The 21,909-nt window shown below is 42.5% G+C and overlaps 1 protein-coding gene across 2 annotated transcripts in view; it reads right to left on the bottom strand.

Moving 5' to 3' along the window:
- The window catches only part of LOC126282113 (uncharacterized), a 388,870-nt gene extending 368,648 nt beyond the window's left edge, over positions 1 to 20,222 (bottom strand). For both annotated transcript variants that reach the window (XM_049981576.1, XM_049981577.1), the window contains exon 1: positions 20,144 to 20,222. The gene's annotated coding sequence lies outside the window, so the exon portion shown is untranslated. The remainder of the gene's footprint in view (positions 1 to 20,143) is intronic.
- Positions 20,223 to 21,909: the final 1,687 nt, after the last annotated feature.

Here is a 21,909-nt window from a genome sequence, read left to right as displayed (position 1 = left end):
TTGAAAAGATGAGTACAGTGATGTAACGCTTGTTAATACTGAGGTTGAAACTCTTTGCAAAAAGGTTCTATAAATATTTTAAAACTGTAAAGCACGTCGGCCGAAATCGGCTATTGCGTTGTAAACACGCTCATGCCAAATGGTTCAAATGGCTCAGAGCACTATGGGACTCAACTGCTGTGGTCATAAGTCCCCTAGAACTTAGAACTACTTAAACCTAACTAACCTAAGGACATCACACACATCCATGCCCGAGGCAGGATTCGAACCTGCGACCGTAGCAGTCACGCGGTTCCGGACTGAGCGCCTAGAACCGCTAGACCACCGCGGCCGGCCCGCTCATGCCAGGTTATGTCGTTATACCAAGCATTTCAACTAATTGGTTATCTGCACTGCAGGTCATTTCTGCTTCAACATTTCTTGCAAACAAACATGTATCCCAATAAGGAGAAGTTTGACATCCTACTTTTATACAGTGAATGCCAAACAAATGCTGTCGAAATGGTAAATGAAAACTGTCTGACGAAACTGTAACTGTTTCTACAAAAATCCTGAAACGTACGCACATTTGAAATAATTTTCCTAATTCCTGTCTGCTGCGCCAGAGGCTAGCAGATGTCATCGCTGCATAGACAAAGATAAACAGCTGACCCTGTTCATAGGCTACATAGGAGAGATGGTTTTATCTTAGCAGCGTAGACTTGGTTTGCTGCAACAGTCCATAACGACGGAGCCTGCCATGAGAGCTCTACTTCGCGTTATCTACCCCCAAATTGCCGAGTCTGGCCGCATTTCTTTCCAATTGTAGTTCATTTCTCGGTCTTTTTTGCGAAAGGTCACAACGCCAGTACTAACAAAAGCTATAGCAGTGTAAATGTGTTCCAAACAGCTATTGAATGCAGTTATGAAAAGTATACGGTTCCATTATGAAAACTATACTTGTTTCAATATCTCCGTTGATACCAGAGAACAGAACATAATGCATACAAACCATGACGTGCTCCTCAGCATACTATCAATTGCAGAAAACTTATTTCCGATATCTGGAACACTTCAGGAAATAAAAGGTTTGTTAAGTCTTAGTGACTCACCTTGCCGTTGAAGCAAGAGCTAACGAAAAATTTCTGGTGTCATATTCTTGTTTTTCTACCTCAATTACAGCTTTTTATAGACCAGTGATATCAAACTGAAGTGGTTACATTGGAACGATTCAGGTCTCAAAAAAACATAATTCCAATAAATACGCAAAACTAAGAGAAAGACTAAGAAGACTCTTTAGTTACAAAACAAACAAAAATCTGTTAGTTATAAAAACATTGACTGATAACTGAATAATAACTTCTGAACCAGTACACATGGATGACAGTACAGTAAGTGAATTAATAACAGGAGTTGTAAAACTAAAGAAGATATTTAAATCTTAACAAATTTGTTGGAAGCAACAGGGTGGTCATTCAGATGAACGTGCAAATAAATTCCATCGTCAGTCGCAGCGCCCGATTAGCCGAGCGGTCTGGGGCGCTGTACTCATGGACTGTGCGGCTGGTCCCAGCGGTGGTTCGAGTCCTCTCTCGGGCATGGGGCCGGCCGGAGTGGCCGTGCGGTTCTGGGCGCTACAGCCTGGAACCGAGCGACCGCTACGGTAGCAGGTTCTAATCCTGCCTCGGGCATGGATGTGTGTGATGTCCTTAGGTTAGTTAGGTTTAATTATTTCTAAGTTCTACGCGATTGATGACCTCAGAAGTCAAGTCGCATAGTGCTTAGAGCCATTTGAACCTCTGGCATGGGTGTATGTGTGTTTGTCATTAGGATAATTTAGGTTAAGTAGTGTGTAAGCTTAGGGACTGATGACGTTAACAGTTAAGTCCCATAAGATATCACACACATTTGAACAGCATTTTCCATCGTCAGTCGCAAAGCAACTTCATTTCATTTTTCGCCTTAAGACATTTTGACCTTGTGTATTAGTTTTTAGACGCTATGGCTCTCACCGTTCCTACACGTGTCTTTCATTTGGTTTCCCACTTCTGGTGTTAACAAAACGGATGTTATGTGGAGCACATCTACACTTCCTATAAATGCCCATATACACAACAAAACCCTCTATTTTTGCAGGCAACCTTGTAGGTGGGACACCTAAAGGTATGAGTATTGATCTGGGATATTAATAATCGCTTCAGCTGTATTTTGGTCCTTTATTACTGAACCACTACCGGCCTCGTGGTGGGAAAGCCACATCTTCAGATGACATATGATTAAAACAGTAGAGCGGAAAGGCTTGGAATCTTTTTTCCCAACATTCGTTGTCTGTCAAATACAGAACACCGCTAAACGATGGTATATCATGCATTAAAAACTGCAAATTCCAATATAGTGGATGCGTCTAAAACAAATCGTATCATAGTGATCGCTTCACCAGTCTATATGAAGGGGCGCACAGGGGAAGCGGCCGCGTGCTCTGTCATATAACAATTTTTAATGCATGGCATGCCGTCTTTTAGCGGTGTTTTGTATTTGACAGACAACGAATGTTGCGGAAAGAGATTCCGAGCGTGTTTTGAACATGTCACCTGAAGATGTGGCTTAAACGCCCAGAAACCGGTAATAGTGTCGCGCGGGGTAGGCGTCTAAGACACCTGGTCACGCTCCGTGCAGCTCCCCCCCCCCCCCCCCCCCGTCCCCCCGGCGGAGGTTCGAGTCCTCCCTCGGGCATGGGTGTTGTGTGTTGTCCTTAGCGTAAGTTAGTTTAAGTTAGATTAAGTAGTGTATAAGCTCAGGGACCGATGACCACATCTTACCACAAATTTCCAATTTCCGGTAGTGGTACAATAATAAACGACCCTCAGTTTTTATCGTAATAGTCGCGGAGTGTACTCGATATAACATCGTTTCTGTTAACACTAAAGGCAAAAATAGCACGAGCAACAGCGCCAAGCGTTTGCATTTATATCACGCTTCGCAAGCCACATAACGATGTGTGTTGGAAGGTACTTCTAGCACCGCTTGGTGGACCCCAATTCCTTGTTCACATCGTGAATAGCACGTGGGAAGAATGAGTATCTTAAGCCTCTGAATACGCTGCTCGAATTTTCTTGTCGTGGCCTTTTTTGAGATGTGTGCGGGAGGAAGGAAGCACCTGAAGATCACAATTAAAATTAGAATTGTTTTGTGACCGAAGGCGAAATTTATATATACATTAGCTGAAGGAATAAATTACGCACATAGTATACGCTGGTGCCACACTACTATGTTAATTATGAAATTAATTTAAGGCATTACGTTATATCAGATAGACCATGCTACAAAATGTTTATACAGACTGCCCTTATGAGAAATATCGACACAGGTTGGTATAGTTGTTCTGACAGTTAATGGAACCGTGGAGTGGCAGATAAATATTACCTATCTTGCTATGGCTGTCTCGTTGTCTAGGGTGTCAGTTTCTGTTCCCGCTTTCCAGGTAATAGATCCAAGGATTTTCATTTCGGTAAAAGTCCTGGAATATTGTTTCTTTTTGACATCATCAGTATTTATTCATAAAGTCTTGACACTTTCTATACCACCACTTCTTAAGCAAATGCATTGTGCAACATTTCAGTATAACATAAAGAACTTGATACTTGCTGGAACAATCTCGACAACAGAAATTATTATGTCGCATTTGATGCCTAAAGTTTCTGTAAGTATTACGTACGTAGCTTCCAGATCATTCTAAAGCAGGATGTAGTTCAGATGAGTTTTATTATGACTGCCTCAATTGAAAATAATTTTCAGTTACAAATTTACGTAATGTTTTCTGCAAATAAAAATTTATATATTAAGATTTATGTGCTTATATATAATAATGAAGGCTGCAGATTTTGACAATATAAAAACTTTCAGCTTCCTCTCGTTGTCGATTGAATTATCGGTAGTAAAAGTAGAAAAATTAAAAATGAAAATCGAAATTTTTGCATGAAAACAAAAGCACAATACTATTTGTTTCACTGTAAAGTGGTTTTAGACTCATTCGCGTTAAAAAAAATGCGATTACTAATTTTCATGTTTCATGATGCTAAATGTATCGGTATGAAAGATGAAATTATATTACCAGAAAAATTGTGTTTATGAATCCTTTTTTTTTTTTTGGTCATCAGTCTACTGACTGGTTTGATGCGGCCCGCCACGAATTCCTTTCCTGTGCTAACCTCTTCATCTCAGAGTAGCACTTGCAACCTACGTCCTCAATTATTTGCTTGACGTATTCCAATCTCTGTCTTCCTCTACAGTTTTTGCCCTCTACTGCTCCCTCTAGTACCATGGAAGTCATTCCCTCATGTCTTAGCAGATGTCCTACCATCCTGTCCCTTCTCCTTATCAGTGTTTTCCACATATTCCTTTCCTCTCCGATTCTGCGTAGAACCTCCTCATTCCTTACCTTATCAGTCCACCTAATTTTCAACATTCGTCTATAGCACCACATCTCAAATGCTTCGATTCTCTTATGTTCCGGTTTTCCCACAGTTCATGTTGCACTACCATACAATGCTGTACTCCAGACGTACATCCTCAGAAATTTCTTCCTCAAATTAAGGCCGGTATTTGATATTAGTAGACTTCTCTTGGCCAGAAATGCATTTTTTGCCATAGCGAGTCTGCTTTTGGTGTCCTCCTTGCTCCGTCCGACATTGGTTATTTTACTGCCTAGGTAGCAGAATTCCTTAACTGCACTGACTTCGTGACCATCAATCCTGATGTTAAGTTTCTCGCTGTTCTCATTTCTACTACTTCTCATTACCTTCGTCTTTCTTCGATTTACTCTCAAACCATACTGTGTACTCATTAGACTGTTCATTCCGTTCAGCAGATCATTTAATTATTCTTCACTTTCACTCAGAATAGCAATGTCATCAGCGAATCGTATCATTGATATCCTTTCACCTTCTATTTTAATTCCACTCCTGAACCTTTCTTTTATTTCCATCATTGCTTCCTCGATGTACAGATTGAAGAGTAGGGGCGAAAGCCTACAGCCTTGTCTTACAACCTTCTTAATACGAGCACTTCGTTCTTGATCGTCCACTCTTATTATTCCCTCTTGGTTGTTGTACATATTGTATATGACCCGTCTCTCCCTATAGCTTACCCCTACTTTTTTCAGAATCTTGAACAGCTTGCACTATTTTATATTGTCGAACGCTTTTTCCAGGTCGACAAATCATATGAACGTGTCTTGATTTTTCTTTAGCCTTGCTTCCATTATTAGCCGTAACGTCAGAATTGCCTCTCTCGTGCCTTTACTTTTCCTAAAGCCAAACTGATCGTCACCAAACGCATTCTCAATTTCCTTTTCCATTCTTCTGTATATTATTCTTGCAAGCAGCTTCGATGCATGAGCTGTTAAGCTGGTTGTGCGATAATTCTCGCACTTGTCAGCTCTCGCCGTCTTCGGAATTGTGTGGATGATGCTTTTCCGAAAGTCAGATGGTATGTCCCCAGACTCATATATTCTACACACCAACGTGAATAGTCGTTTCGTTGCCACTTCCCCTAATGATTTTAGAAATTCTGATGGAATGTTATCTATCCCTTCTGCCTTATTTGGCCGTATGTCCTCCAAAGCTCTTTTAAATTCCGATTCTAATACTGGATCCCCTATCTCTTCTAAATCGACTACTGTTTCTTCTTCTATAACATCAGACGAATCTTCCCCCTCATAGAGGCTTTCAATGTATTCTTTCCACCTATCTACTCTCTCCTCTGCATTTAACAGTGGAATTCCCGTTGCACTCTTAATGGTACCACCGTTGCTTTTAATGTCACCAAAGGTTGTTTTGACTTTCCTGTATGCTGAGTGTGTCCTTCCGACAATCATATCTTTTTCGATGTCTTCACATTCTTCCTGCAGCCATTTCGTTTTAGCTTCCCTGCACTTCCTGGTTTCTTTCATTCCACAGCGACTTGTATTTCTGTATTCCTGATTTTCCCGGAACATGTTTGTACTTCCTCCTTTCATCAATCAACTGAAGTATTTCTTCTGTTACCCATGGTTTCTTCGCAGCTACCTTCTTTGTACCTATGTTTTCAAAAACAAAAAAAAAATGGTTCAAATGTCTCTGAGCACTATGGGACTTAACAGCTGTGGTCATCAGTCCCCTAGAACGTAGAACTACTTAAACCTAACTAACCTAAGGACATCACACAAATCCATGCCCGAGGCAGGATTCGAACCTGCGACCGTAGCAGTCACGCGGTTCCGGACTGCGCGCCTAGAACCGCGAGACCATTACGGCCGGCTATGTTTTCTTTCCCAATTCTGTGATGACCCTGTTTAGAGACGTCCATTCCTCTTCAACTGTGTTGCCTACTGCGCTATTCCTTATTGCTGTATCTATAGCGTTAGAGAACTTCAAACGTATCTCGTCATTCCTTAGAACTTTCGTATCCCACTTCTTAGCGTATTGATTCTTCCTGACTAATGTCTTGATCTTCAGCCTACTCTTCATCACTACTATATTGTGATCTGAGTCTATATCTGCTCTTCGGTACGCCTTACAATCCAGTATCTGATTTCGGAATCTCTATCTGACCATGATGAAATCTAATTGAAATCTTCCCGTATCTCCCGGCCTTTTCCAAGTATACCTCCTCCTCTCGTGATTCTTGAACAGGGTATTCGCTATTACTAGCTGAAACTTGTTACAGAACTCAATTAGTCTTTCTCCTCTTTCATTCCTTGTCCCAAGCCCATATTCTCCTGTAACCTTTTCTTCTACTCCTTCCCCTACAAATGCATTCCAGTCGCCCATGACTATTAGATTTTCGTCCCCCTTTACATACTGCATTACCCTTTCAATATCCCCATACACATTCTCTATCTGTTCATCTTCAGCTTGCGACGTCGGCATATATACCTGAACTATCGTTGTCGGTGTTGGTCTGCTGTCGATTCTGATTAGAACAACCTGGTCACTGAACTATTCACAGTAACAAACCCTCTGCCCTACGTTCCTATTTATAACGAATCATACACCTGTTATACCATTTTCTGCTGCTGTTGATATTACCCGATACTCATCTGACCAGAAATTGTTGTCTTCCTTCCACTTCAGTTCACTGACCCCTACTATATCTAGATTGAGCGTTTGCATTTCCCTTTTCAGATTTTCTAGTTTCCCTACCACGTTCAAGCTTCTGACATTCCACGCCCCGACTCGTAGAACATTATCCTTTCGTTGATTATTCAATCTTTTTCTCATGGTAACCTCCCCCTTGGCAGTCCCCTCCCGGAGATCCGTATGGGGGACTATACCGGAATCTTTTGCCAATGGAGAGATCATCATGACTCTTCTTCAACTACAGGCCACATGTCCTGTGGATACACTTTACGTGTCTTTAATGCAGTAGTTTCCATTGCCTTCTGCATCCTCATGTCGTTGATCATTGCTGATTCTTCCGCCTTTAGGGGCAATTTCCCACCTCTAGGACAAGAGAGTGCCCTGAACCTCTATCCGCTCCTCCGCCCTCTTTGACACGGCCGTTGGCAGAATGAGGCTGAGTTCTTATGCCGGAAGTCTTCGGCCGCCAATGCTGATTATTTATAAAAATTTAGGCAGTGGCGGGGATCGAACCCGGTACCGAAGACGTTTTGAATATGAATCAAGGACGCTACCCCTAGACCACGGGTGAGAAGAGAGTTGTCTTATGTCATGCGAAAAATTTATGCGCCATCATCCATTTCAATTGAAGTTCTGAAGTTCTGAGGAAGCAGGGTTCATTACAGGATACTGTCTGAAAAAAAGTGCTGCGAACAGTGTTAGTATCAAAGAAGTAACAAATTCAAACGTCATGCACGACGCTGCAGTTTTCCACGCATCACAGTGCTTATAGTGTACGCCACAACTCCTAAACTATGTACCGAACTATGATATAATTTTGCAGCGCTATTAGCGTACACTGTCTACAAAATGTGTAGTGAATCTAGTTAGTGCTAAAGAAGTCATAATTTAAAACTTTATGCCTGATGCGTCAGTTAATTGCATGAGGAGGGAAGATGACAGTTAAACTCTGTCATAACCGGTCACAGAGGAAATAAAATAAAAACATTGCAACACCAATTACCAAATATCGGATCGCTCCTAACAACAAATGCAAATTATATGAAAGAATTTGTATCGACTTCAGTGGAGCTTAGGATCGAACAGAGGAGTTGAAAGGGGCGATACTGGAGAGTGTTACGGAGATGGTCAGCCGACACATCTGGCAGACGATACACTAGAGGCGAAGTCACGGTATAGTTTACTGTTAAATTCTGGGAGCGTACTTTCCTACAAGAGTCCACCAGTATATTGGTTTCTCCTAAGTGCATATCACTAAAAGACCTTGAAAGTAAAATTAGACAGATTTGTGCTCACACGGAGGTTTACCAGCAATCGATTTCCCCCAGGCGAGTCGAGACTGGAAAAGGAAAGGTGAGAATGACAATCGTACATAAAGTTCCCTCCGCCACACCCGATAACCTGGTTTGCAGCATATACAGGGGATAGGCAAAGTAATGTGAACCTGTACTTACTTGTGAATGGTTTATTAATAATGGTTTGTACCCCCATTTTCCCGCAATACAGCTGCGATTCTTCTTGGAATGCTGGCATATCATGATTGTATAGCCTCTAGCGGTATGTTATGCCTCTCTTCGATCAGAAGCTCTTCTAACTCCTGTAGTGACAAGGGAGGCGGAAATCTGCTCCGGAGTCTAAAATATGATTCAAATGGCTCTGAGCACTACGGGACTCAACGTCTGAGGTCATCAGTCCCCTAGAACTTAGAACTACTTAAACCTAACTAACCTAAGAACATCACACACATCCATGCCCGAGACAGGATTCGAATCTGCGACCGTAGCAGTCACGCGGTTCCGGACTGAAGTGCCTAGAACCGCACGGTCACAATGGCCGGCGCTCCGGAGTCTGCATTCCAATACCGTCCACAAAGTCCGGTGACTGTGCTGGCTAGGAAAGACGCTGCAGTTTAGTTGCATGCTCTTCATACCACGATTGTACTGCCCTGGCTGTGTGAATGGATGCATTGCTGTCCTGAAATATGTCAGCAATGTTGCGGAAATCCTCTGAATCATGGGGTGCACCAGATCACCTTAAACGTTCGCATACTCGTTGGCTGTAACACGGCCTTTCAGAGTAATGATGGGACCAGTGGAATGGCTGCCCACACCATCACACTTCCACCTCATGCTTAACCGTTGGAATCAAGCAGTCAGGATTATAGGCTTCTTTTTGCGTTCTCCAGACGTAAACCCGGCCCGTTGTTGGAAATAACGAAAACGTTGACTCGTCGGTCCATATGACGTGTTTCCACTGATCAGCCGTCCAGGATTTATACTCCTGACGCCATGTTTTACTCTTATTTTTGTTGGTTGTCGTCAGTAATGGTTTCTGTATAGCAGATAGTCCATGAATATTCGCTTTTTGGAGTTCTCAGCGGACAGTGTCGATAGACACATTGTCTCGAAAATAGCAACTGAGCTCTCCAGTCACTTTAGCCGCCATAGTATTGTGTTGTTTTGAGACAATACGTTTTAGCGTACGAAGACCTCTGTCATTTAGTTTTGATTTGCACTCACTCTTACCTTTACACGATGATGTTTTTCTGTGTTTCGTGCAGGCTGTGACGACTTTTGAAACTGTTGCTCTTGAAACATTCAATAAGTTGGGTGTCTTGGTTTCTGATGCTCCAGCTAATTGGGCCCCCACGGTCTGCGCTCTTTGGAACTCTATTAGGTCTTTCATTACACGTCGACGTTGGCGTCTGAATGTAAATACGAAGTGTGTACTACTCGTAAACAACCTGCACCGATGCCTAGTCCGTACTGTACATGCACAGTCCAGCACGACACGTGCCTTACCTGCCTTGTTGATCGTCAAACACAACCGACCCATTACTACGACTGTTCACATTATTTCGCCTGTCCCCCGTAGATGTAACTAAAAGCAAAGGAGAGATGTGAGGAAGAGAACTGAGTAACATCTTACAAAAAATGGCTCTAAACACTATGGGACTTTACACCTGAGGTCATCAGTCCCCTAGACTTAGAACTAATTAAACCTAACTAACTTAAGGACATCGTACACATGCATGCCCGAGGCAGGATTCGAACCTGCGACCATAGCAGCAGCGCGGTTCCGGACTGAAGAGCCTAGAACCTCTCGGCCACAGCGACCGGCAGTAACGTTTTACCCATGAAATAATGCCTGATGTCTTAATAGTTGGTCCTCTTTTTCCGATGTCTGATAATTATCCTCGGTCGTTACAGGTTTCAGTACTAAATATACCAGCAGAAAAATTCTCCTATCGGAGATAAAAGAAGAGCTAATATGACCCCATTTTAGGAGTCTGTGACTGAAAAGTGGAGTACAAGCTGCCTATTTCTATCTCACTCAGCACCATTGAAAATTTTCCCAACAATTTTACCATGTGAACATATTCGCGCTCTCTTTAACGTGCAGCTCACCTCTCATTCCCAGAAGATCCCCTGTTACTCGCTCATATCTGATAGTCCACGCTGCAAGTCTACCCCGCCTGCCTATTCTCGCTCATTCATTCAGCCCAGGTCATTGTCATATCTCTTTGCGTCTCTCTGTCACTGTCTACTGTCTCACGGTCACGGTCTCCTTCCTTCTGTCCTACTACTACTGTCACCTCTCAGTATCGTGCCCTCTCTTACCGTTACTACATTATTCCTTCCCACTGTTGCTGTTTCTTCTCACTGTCTCTATCTCTCTCTTTCTTGTTGTCACTGTAGTAGACTCTGTCTCTCATTATCACTGTAAGTCTTTACGCCTGACACATTGGCACTGTCTCCTTCACTCTTTTCCTAGCATTGTCAACTACGTTCCACTGCCACTGTGACCCTCTGTTTCACACTGTCTCCTTTGCTTTTTCTGTACCACAACGTCTGTCTACTTTCTCTCTCTTCCCCCTGTCTTTTTGTCTCTCAGCATAAAAAAACCCGAATACGTTAGCATGCCAAAATGTATGGGAAAAATTTTAGAGGCGAAGAGGATGGTTGAAATGAGCAACTGGTATCCCTCTTTTTAGAAAGAGTCTTTCAAAATAGTAGCCCTTTTTGTGCTCAGAGAGAAGCGTTTTTCTGATTTAAGTAAATATCGTGTAACTAGGGGCTCCCGTCGGATAGACCGTTCGCCGGGAGCAAGTGTTTCGAAGGTCTGCATGTTGATGGGGATGAAATGATGATGATTAAGACAACACAACACCCAGTCGCTGAGCGGAGAAAGTCTCCGACCCAGCCGGGAATCGAACCCGGGCCCTTAGGATTGACATTCTGTCACGCTGACCAATCAGCTACCGAGCGCAGATATTTTTCTGATGGTTTCCTTCTTTTCCCTGATACGGCATGGCATGTCACTCACATGAAAAAGAACTTCATGGCTTAGTAAAATTTTGATAATGTACTTGTTTGAAATTGAAATGATGCAAAACAATTATTATACACTTCATATTGGATTTTAAGTGCACAAAAAGTTTTCATGTCCTTCAGTACTACAAATTAGGCTTCCCGAAACTCTTCTGGTGATAACCGAGATACTTTAGCATATTTCTCCATGCGTTTTCACCTCACACCGGATATTGCTTGCATACTTTTCGTGTACAAGAAGGGCAACTTTAAACCTCTGTACCTCGGAAACGGATAAAGATATAAAGAAAATTTTCAAGTTTATTCTAGACAGCGATCTTAGGATTCACGGAAAAAATTAGTCATTTGATGTGCATAGGCTTCTTGAAATCTGTGGCTTGGATCTGGTAACAAAAATCCATGTTTTTCGGGTTGTCTCAGGAACCGCTCATGAAGTAAATTGTGCTTCCATAAGCACCTTAAGGCGCACCACAGATCACATCCAATGCAAAAAGAACCAACCGATTTGCTCCAGTTGCCTAAGCTAGAGGAAATGTGTAATATCCAACCTTTGATCCTGTATTATAGGATAGGTACAATAGGACGATCCTTATGTTGTGTGTACAAATGGTCCGTGGTTCAAGGACTATCCAGAACACTTGACCCTACCTTTCTATCACCAATAGAGCCCGAGGTATCAGCCCGGGAAAAATCCCTTTTTTCTGAGAGGCGTTTAGAAACATGTTAGGCAGCGCATGCTGTCGCATGCGTACCGATATATTCGTACAAATTTTTTAGTGCTGATGTTAACGACAGTACTGTAGTTGGGACGTTCATCTAGCATTCAAAAAATGTAGCAAATTGTAGCAAAACTAGTTAGTATCTGAGTATAGTTTATAAGGTCATGAAATCATACAGTGTGGATACAAATGACTTTCGACATCTGCTACGCTAAAACAACTACCTACAGTGTAGTGAGGTGACTAGATACAGCTGCTGGAAATTTGAAGAACTTCATGCTCGCCAAGGTTTTCTTTTTATCCAGTGAAAAGTTGCACTGCATATACACATAATGTACAACTTCGTTTCTTTCCTGTGAAGAGGGTCGCTATGGCCGGAACCGGTAGAAAATAAATAATAAATTTGTACATCTGATGAAAAACATGCAATTTTTCGAATGCAACATCAGCATCGTTACTCTGCGAATCACTGTGAAGGGCGTGATACAGGGAATTTGTTATTACACCGTATATTGACATTTCTTTCCGTTCCATTCACGAAAGGCGAATACCCGAATTAATCTGCATGATTGTAAATTAGTTTCTACGCTAGCGACCTGCCCCAGCTTCGGACCGGTAGCACTATCGACGACCGGACGACTTGGCGGCGTAGCGCTTTAAATTATACGCACCTGTTCCGAGACTGGTTATACTGCTGGCGTATGAGCGACGCCAACGCAGTAACTGCGGCGGCAGTTTGCACGAACAACTGCAACAAAAGTTCTGATCCGGCGGTGTTAGGTAGTGGAACTACGGCATTAGCGTGTCAACGTTGTTGCGTCACAAATCGCAATAGAGGATCGAACTGTACATCTTTAAATCAAGTATTCAGTACAATCTCCAGAATGTTTTGAGGAAGTGAAAAGTGTGTGCGGAGTTTGTCCTGCACGCTTTGAATCTCGAATAAAAACGACGACATGTGTTGCCAGCACCGACTTGACTAGAATAAAAAACGACGACAATTCTTTTCTGGAAAAAAATCATCGGGGTGACGCAGACTAGTGTTATCAATACGACCTTAGAGAGCGTAGAATGTGTCCACGGCGGTTCGGCAAGATCAAAGAAGGTGCGAAAGTGACGTGCGAGCTGAACAAACAACATTCCAAAGAAGAACTTTTCTGAATTTCACGCGGTTTTATGAACGTTCTGAGCGTTGTACTGAAGTGAAAAGGAATGAGGGAGACTACACGAAACATCCGAACCATTGAAACCACCGTATTTCCAGTATTTTTTTATGAACTCTGCCTCGACACTTTTTTGGTCTGACAAGGTATACAAACCTTCTCCTTGATTTCGTCTATCAATGAAAACAATACCAAAACCCCTACAGTAGACCCTGAAATTGACCTTCATATAGGCCTATAGAGACAGAAAAAGGGTAGTGTACTTTAATTTACAATATGTGAAGATGTACTCGTATACTCTGCAAGTCACTATACAGCGCATGGCGGAGGGTCTTTTGTCGATTTCCTGTCCCATTACATTCGCGTATTGAGCTACGAAAAAATGACTTTCTGCATGACTCTGTACGTGCGCTAATCTCGCTCATTTATTCTCATGGTGTCTACGCGAGTTATACTAAGGTTGCAGGATAATGGTTGCAGAGCCGTCTTGGAATATTGGTTCCCGAAATTTACTCAACATGGTTTCACGAGAAACACCTCGTTTTTATTCCACGGCTAGTTGTATAGTAGTGTTTATATTTTCTACTCTAAATGACGGATCTTGAAATTTTCTGAGCAGATTTTCTGGAGATGTACGGCATCTTTCTTAGTATGTCTGCCAGCGATGTTTCTCCAACAGTTACTCTACACTCTACCGTAGTCAAGTAAAACTGTGACTTTTCGCACGACGCTTCTGTGTGTAAGCTCGATGTACCCTGTTAGTCCGTCCTAATGTTGAGCGGTATTTCAGGAAGGATCCTACATGGGATTTGCATGAAATCACTTACCAGTTTACTAATTACGCCATTTATTGTACTTGAAACCCTGCCTATATGGTCGATCTATTTCATATCTACTCGTTGTTACTGCCAAATACTTGCATGGCATGACGGTTCTAGTTAGGGCTCAGTAACGTGTAGTCAAAGTACACCACTCATTTGCGTTGCGTGAAGTCCTCAACCTTATGGTAATTAAAGCTACAGAGTCGCAACTGTCAATTCACCAGTGAATATAACTGACAACTGTGGCTCTAGGCTTTTAATTACCTCAGATTTTAAACCACAGTCGTCTGTTCCACGCACAACAAATCAAAATTTATAATTTCAACACTTTGCTTTTTCTCCATATAGAGCGCTAGGTGCCAGTATTTGCAGTAAGCTATTACTTTTGCCGATCTGTAACAGATATTTATACAGATTTGTACCACATAGAATTTCCTCAAAGATAACTGAGTCACAAGCGGAAACCTTCCGACTGCAGCAAAATACTACCCGCTAATTCTTTAATCTGCCACAGTCTGTGTCACAGCAGGTGTCGCCTCAGTGTCCATCGAGGATTACAGGAGTTAGGCTAAGTGTCAGAAAATTTTCGATACATTCCCAAACCTGTTTAGATATTCCGTTCTAGAAGGCGTCGGTGAGGTACTTAATGAAAGCCTTTCGGAAGTCTGGAAACACCTACTCTACGTGGTCTCCTACAGTCACTGACGGTATAGTATACGTGAAGAACACAATTTGTGTTTCACCTGATCAATGTTTTTAGATCCCATGCCGATTTCCATGGAAAATATGGTGTGTTGCAGGTACGTCATTATGTCTGAACTCAGACTACGTTCCAATTTTCTGCTACAGAATGGTGGTTCTTAGGAACAGTTCTACTTCTTGTATTATACAGAAGAGTTTGTATCTCTGCTCAAGGGAATGGATGTAATACACTCTGATTCAGTCCCACGAAGCATTCCTTTCTTTTTCTTGCCATTAGCTGAATATTGACGGGGTCGGTAGGTTGTTCTGGAACTGGCAATGCTAATGGTGGAGTACGTCCTGTTACCGTTCCTTCTCAGAATAGAATACGCAAAATAGTTTATGGAGTATGTTGAGTGTAGTATGTGCGAAGAGATGAAACGATTAGTAAAAGATGGAATGAGGTAAAGGCTTGCGTCAATAACGAAGAGACTCATGACACAAGAAAGAGAGAGAGAGAGAGAGAGAGAGAGAGAGAGAGAGAGAGAGAGAAAGAGAGAGAGAGAGAGAGAGAGAGAGAGATTGGGGAGTGATAATACGTCGCCAAACGATTGGAGGGAAGGCAGAGAATAATTTTATCATTATCCTCAAAAAATTCCGAGTCTTGTCTTCATCATCGTTTTCTCGACTACCGCTGTACTCCTCCACTTTCACGCTCATTATTACCGTTCGATAATCTTGAAATATCGTCTCTCGCACTGAGAGTTCCAGTACTAAAGTTATTAGTTAATTCTTGTCAGTTAATACGAACCACGAGTGAATTACGTAATTTGACCTGCTCCTAAAAGCAGTGCCAATTTCGTCTGCTCCAGTTGTTGAGATGGGATTTCCTCGTTACACTTTTATTACTGGCGACTGCGAAAAATTTGAATTGAACGTAAAGGATAATAAATGACAATTAAATCTCCACGTAAAGACTTTTTATCAGTAACACAGATAATTCTAGTTCATCAGTCCACGTAATTTGAGATTTTTAAGTGGCCGACATATTTTTCTTGAAAGGTCTTGTGTTCATTTAGACAGATGGTCCATGACAAATGCTAATAATCATTAGACAAAATTTTGAGACAATTTGAGACTTAACACCTCAGTCGTCAAAAGAAACACTCGGGATTCATAAAAAAATCGTCCTTTTAGAAATTTCATGAACAGATTTGCAGAAACGAAATGTGTGCTTATATGTACTAGCCTGGGAAGAAATGTGAGAATGTTAATGTTATGTTTCACACTGAATGGTGTTGATTAGGCCGGGAAGGTTCTGATCAAGTTTCTGAAGTACTTACAGTTACATGGAATTTTTGCCAGCAAAAATAGTCTACCAAAAGTTTTAACTAAAGACGCTGTTAGTACTGCTCTTCAAAGTGTTAAGTACTTCGAAAAGATATTGTGATGTCAAATTATGTTATACAGTCTGAAAAATTCAAGAAGACGACAACATAACCACAAAAGTCTGACTTGTCAGCGGCAGCCAATTAGCATGTAATTACGCATGATTATATCTGCGTCTGTTATCGATACGCTGCACACATCTGCCACGATCATATAGTTCACCCTAGAACTTTTCATACATCACATAGGTCTGCGCAAGCTGAAGAATAACAAACTAAGCTTATAGATTATGGGTACTGTAGAAAATTTGATACAGTATTAATTGATTATAAATGCAGATAACTATGAGTAGTCACTCTTAGGTTTTTGATCAGTTACGTTACCTAGTATTCGAGCCTATCCAGGCTCATATTCAGACGGAGCATGCAGAATTTACGTATGAATTTTTTATACGCGGTGTTCGGTTCTGGCTTGTTGGCAGCTACTATCTTCTTTGCTTATCGGTTGCTGAATCAGTTACTATTAGCTCTAAATACTGGTTGTCAGCTTAAATTCGCCAGTGCATACTGGATGCTGGCGGCTTTTGGTGACAATTTTTATGAGGAATAGTGATCGATATTGTGGCCTATACACAATACAAATATTGGATACCAGATGGTATTAACAATAGTACCAGCTATCAGCAAGACAGTATCTAGCATCATGTTTCAAAAATAAATATTCGACTTCATCATTAAGGTGTATTAGACTGCCCACCTGCTGGTAGCTACTCGATAAGTTCTTCCCCTTCCCCATACTCATGCGTTCGCGAAACTAACAGCCAACTCATACGACAGTGTGTCAGTCTCCATATCATCAAGATATCTTCTTCCTTCCCTCAAATTCTGCTACTCTCCCGCAGTTCATCCTTACTTCACTGTCCTGCTACTCAACAGTTTTGTCTCTCGCTGATGCTTTTCTAGTGTAATAAGGATCGTGTGCGAGCTAAGGCTTCGTCGACTGGAGTGATCTGTCAGGCTCATCGTCAGCCTGATGAGGGCAACCAACAGTACTGGCTGAAACGTTCGAACACGACACTGTCACACATGCTGAAAAGGTTTAAGTCGTCGGCACACTGTACGAGTTACCTAACCTAAGGAAGAGAGACATGGAGGTTTTCAGAAGAAGGAAAAATTTCTCTACATTTTATGTTGGATGGAATATGCAACCATCAAAAGGTACTTTACCGCAGTGTTACTTCCCTTTTTAGGCTCCACGAAAGGGAAAATTTTTCTCATTATTTAATTCAGAATTAAGAAGAAATTTAATTAAAATAAGCAACGGAGATGAAAGAAGTTGCCACATCAAATTATTCTTTAATTTAATTAATTTCTTCTGTTTATCAGGAGAATTATTATGTTTTAACGAAGAAGATAAAAGGCGCAGAAGCCTGGCGGAAGAGACAATTTATGGTGGGCGAAAGGAAGGGCTGTAAAGGGAGGGAAGGAGCCCCATAAAAAGAGCGTAGTGAGTAGGGGCTCAATGTTGCGGACTGGAGGTTAAGTGGGTATAAGGTTCGAGTGCAGTCATATCGACTTTTTTTCACCTTCGCGTTATCCAAAAGATAACGGGCTTTCCTTACGAAATTAATACTTGATGTTATGTAAATATAAGTGCATTTTCTGTCTCAAGAGTGAATTTGTTCGATCTGGTAAAATTTTGTAAGCTGATGTCCTTACTGCCTGGACATGTGTCATTCCAAGTTCATGGAGATTAAAGTTTTTATTTATGTTTAACACATACAGCTCAACATGACTGGCAAGTGGATGAGGGAGGAAATGTTCGTTTTAACAGCACTAACGCAGGAATTTTACGTGCGCCATTTTCATGAACATACTATATTGTTTGCGGCCCAAATAAAACCGACACTGCCGCTGGAGAAGGCTGAGACCACAAAATCACGTTAACTAGATAATCCCATGTGCTGATGGTGCTATGTCTCGTGACATTGGATGTACCGTCTTCGTGCACGTCGACGTTAGCTGCCTCGTTCCATATGCCGGTGGTTGTAATGTAGGGATGGCGGTTGTCGCGGAAACAACGGGTTTTCGGGTACATCAGCTTTTCTTCGTCTCCAGTTTAACATGACTGTTAAAATCACGCCGGCCTGAGTGACCTAGCGGTTCTAGGCGCTACAATCTGGAACCGGGCGACCGCTACCGTCGCAGGTTCGAATCCTGTCTCGGGCATGGATGTGTGTGAGGTCCTTAGGGGAGTTAGGTTTAAGTAGTTCTAAGTTCTAGGGGACTGATGCCGTCGGAAGTTAAGTCACATAGTGCTCAGACCCATTTGAACTAGTTTTTAAAATCACTAAAGATAACCGGCGTATGATATAACGGATTTTCGGTATTTTATTGTTGCTATTTCTTGTAACAGACGTACACACCAAACAGAAAATTTCTAAGTCGCTCTGAGGCTTTTGTATTACAAGTTTCGAGATACTTCGAATCAAACTATCAACTAAAACAGGTAAAAAAAAGAAAACTTAGTCCATATACTGTTAGTTCCTTTTCTCCAAGAGTTATGAGGACTTGAACAATACAAAAAAAAAATCAGGAGTATTCTGCTATTGATTCTAATATTTTGAAACTCTGCTCAGATATCACTATGTAGTCGAGGACCATACTATTATTTGAGCATTACCAGCAAAGCTAGCCGTAAACTATGAAAACTGAGATTGGAGCACTGTATTTTTCGCTTTAAGTTGTCCGTGCCCAAAGGCCATCAATAGATAAAGGCGTACTATGTAGGCAGAAGCAGCAGGTAAGCTACTTTCTATTTTATAACAGACAATGAATGAACTATTAAGTTTTTCATTTACTGCTCGTGCTTTAATTTCCTTTCTCGTTTATTATTTCATAGAAATAGCAGACAAATAAGAGGCGATCCTTTTCTTTCATTATTTCGAACGAAAAACCGGCTGTGTGGTCAAGTATCTGTATTCACATTTTAACAGAAATTTGAATACAATTGATTTTTTGATGAGGGAACTAAAAACGCTGTTTCAAAAATTTCAAACGAACAAGTTATATTGTAGGCAAAATAGGAAAATTATCAGGAATAACTACTTGGCAACAGTTAAAATTTCAGTAATGTATTGAGCTAATGGCCGATATTAATTGTCCCGTTCGTAAATACTCTTCTACAATGTGTTGACTTTTAAGAAACAATAGAATTCCAAGGTGATACAATTCTTCGTAAGCCACAGAACTTCAAATCAGTGGTGAAATTTTTAGGCTACAATTGACAAACCTGATATACACCTTCTCAACACTTCCCAAAAAAAAAAAAAAAACAAAAAAAAACAACTAAATGCTCGCTGCTTCTGGGTAGAAAAGGGCAAGAGGTACAGAACAGTCTCAGCAATGCTGTATCGATTATAATGTCATGTATTTGATCCTCGTTTCTGTCGGCGTTGTTATTAAATATGTCTGATCGTTTTTATTTCGTTTTCTATAATCAACCAACATTTCAAAGGAAAGGGAATTATACGAGCAAATGTTACTCTTTTTGAAAAAAGTTTTATGTAAATACCAAATATTTTAGCACCACTGCTATGACAAAGTGATGTAACGGTTTTTACCCACTAATAGTAAAAAACAATAACAAAAGAAGTTTTATAACAGAGTCCATAGGATCAGGGAAAAATACCGGTTATTCAGAACTAAAATAACGGTTTCGATGTTGGCCGGTCGGTGTTTCCCATCCCGAATTTAGTGGCAACATGTAGAACGGATGTTAGTAGATTGCTCGGCAGTGGCTTGATGAGACGCTACAGGAAGAGTAGCTTTGACAGCTAGGGCTTGCATTCCACGGCCTCCAATTCCCGCGCCGGCGCGCCTGCAGCTGTCCTAGCAGCACGTGGGGCTGGGCAACTCGTAGCGGCGGCGCTCCGGTACCTACCTGTTGCCCGGTGCCCTGGCGGCGTGGCGGCGGCCCGTTGCGGACTGCCGCCTCCCGCCGGATCGTCGCCCACCGCAGGTCCCGCCCCTCTGCCGCTGCAGCCGCCGGTCACCGGCGCCGCCCACCTCCCACCCGGACCCGCCACAGCGCCGCCCACCACCGTGCACGTAACACCCGACAATTTTCGTCACTGCCGCGATGCATTTTTCCGTTTCTTCTCATCCTCGACTAGTGTACAAATTTTCCTTCCGGCCTGCCTGCCCCCACCTTCACCGCAATAATTTAGCAGCTCAACTTGTCGCGACCTAAACACAAAAATACAAGCACGGATACTACACTCATGCTCATAAATCAAGGATAATGCTGATACATGGTGAAACAACCCTCTGGTGGGCGGTTTGCGGGTTTAAATCACCTCGGGGTATGACCATGCGGTGCATTTGACCTGCGTTCGTGGCACGGTGGCGCTGGTAGCAGTTCACACACGCGGTGTGTTGGTGCATGTCAGAGTACGGAGCAGTGAGCAAGTGTGCTAAAGTTTGCAGACGTGCTAATAATGACTGTGTGTTGAAAATGGCTCAGAGATCACATATTGATGACGTTATGAGGGGTAGAATACTGGGGCGACTGGAGGCTGGTCAACACAGCAGGTCGTAGCACCTGCCCTACGTGTGCCACAAAGTGTGATCTCAAGATTATGGCAACGATTCCAGCAGACAGGAAACGTGTCCAGGCGTTACATTACGGGACGACCACAAGAAGACCGATATCTCACCATCAGTGCCCGCACACGGCCAAGGACTATTGCAGGTAGCCTTGCTCGGAACCTTACCGCAGTCACTGGAACAGTTGTCTCCAGACACACACCCTTCAGACGACTGAACAGACATGATTTATTCGTTCGGAGACCTGCAAGGTGCATTCCACTGACCTCTGGTCACAGAAGAGCCTGTAAAACTTGGTGTCAAGAACACAGTACATGGTCGTCGGAACAGTGGTCTCAGGTTATGTTCACGGACGAGTCCAGGTATAGTCTGAACAGTGATTCTCGCCGGGTTTTCATCTGGCGTGAACCAGGAACCAGATACCAACCCCTTAATGTCCTTGAAAGGGCCCTGTATGGAGGTCGTGGTTTGATGGTGTGGGGTGGGATTATGATTTGTGCACGTACAGCCCTCCATGTCTTTGGCAGAGGAACTGTAGCAGGTCACATGTATCGGGACGTCAATTTGCACCAGTATGTCCGCCTTTTCAGGGGTGCAGTCGGTCGACCTTCCTCCTGGTGGATGATAACGCACGGCCGAGCTGCCATAGCGGAGGAGTACCTTGAAACATAAGATATCAGGCGAATGGAGTGTCCTGCCTGCTTCTCCAGACTTAAACCCCATCGTCACCTCTGGGATGCTCTCCGTGAACGTATCGCTGCACATCTTCAAACCCCTACGACCCTCCAGAAGCTCCGACAGGCACTGGTGCAAGAATGGGAGGCTATACCCCAGCAGCTGCTCGACCATCTGATCCAGAGTATGCCAACCCGTTGTGCAGCCTGTGTACGTGTGCATGGTGATCATATTCCATATTGATGTCGGGGTACATGCGCAGGAAACAGTGGGCTTTTGTAGCACATGTGTTTCGGGACGATTTTCTCAACTTATCACCAATACCGTGGACTTACAGATCTGTGTCGTGTGTGTTCCCTATGCGTCTATGCTGCTATTAGCGCCAGTTTTTTGTAGTTCCACAGTTATCCTTAATTTATGAGCATG

This window comes from Schistocerca gregaria, chromosome 7, assembly GCF_023897955.1.
Source record: "Schistocerca gregaria isolate iqSchGreg1 chromosome 7, iqSchGreg1.2, whole genome shotgun sequence".
Lineage (NCBI taxonomy): Eukaryota > Metazoa > Arthropoda > Insecta > Orthoptera > Acrididae > Schistocerca > Schistocerca gregaria.
The sequence above is the reverse complement of the archived record's forward strand: the minus strand, read 5'-3'. Positions and strand labels throughout refer to the sequence as shown.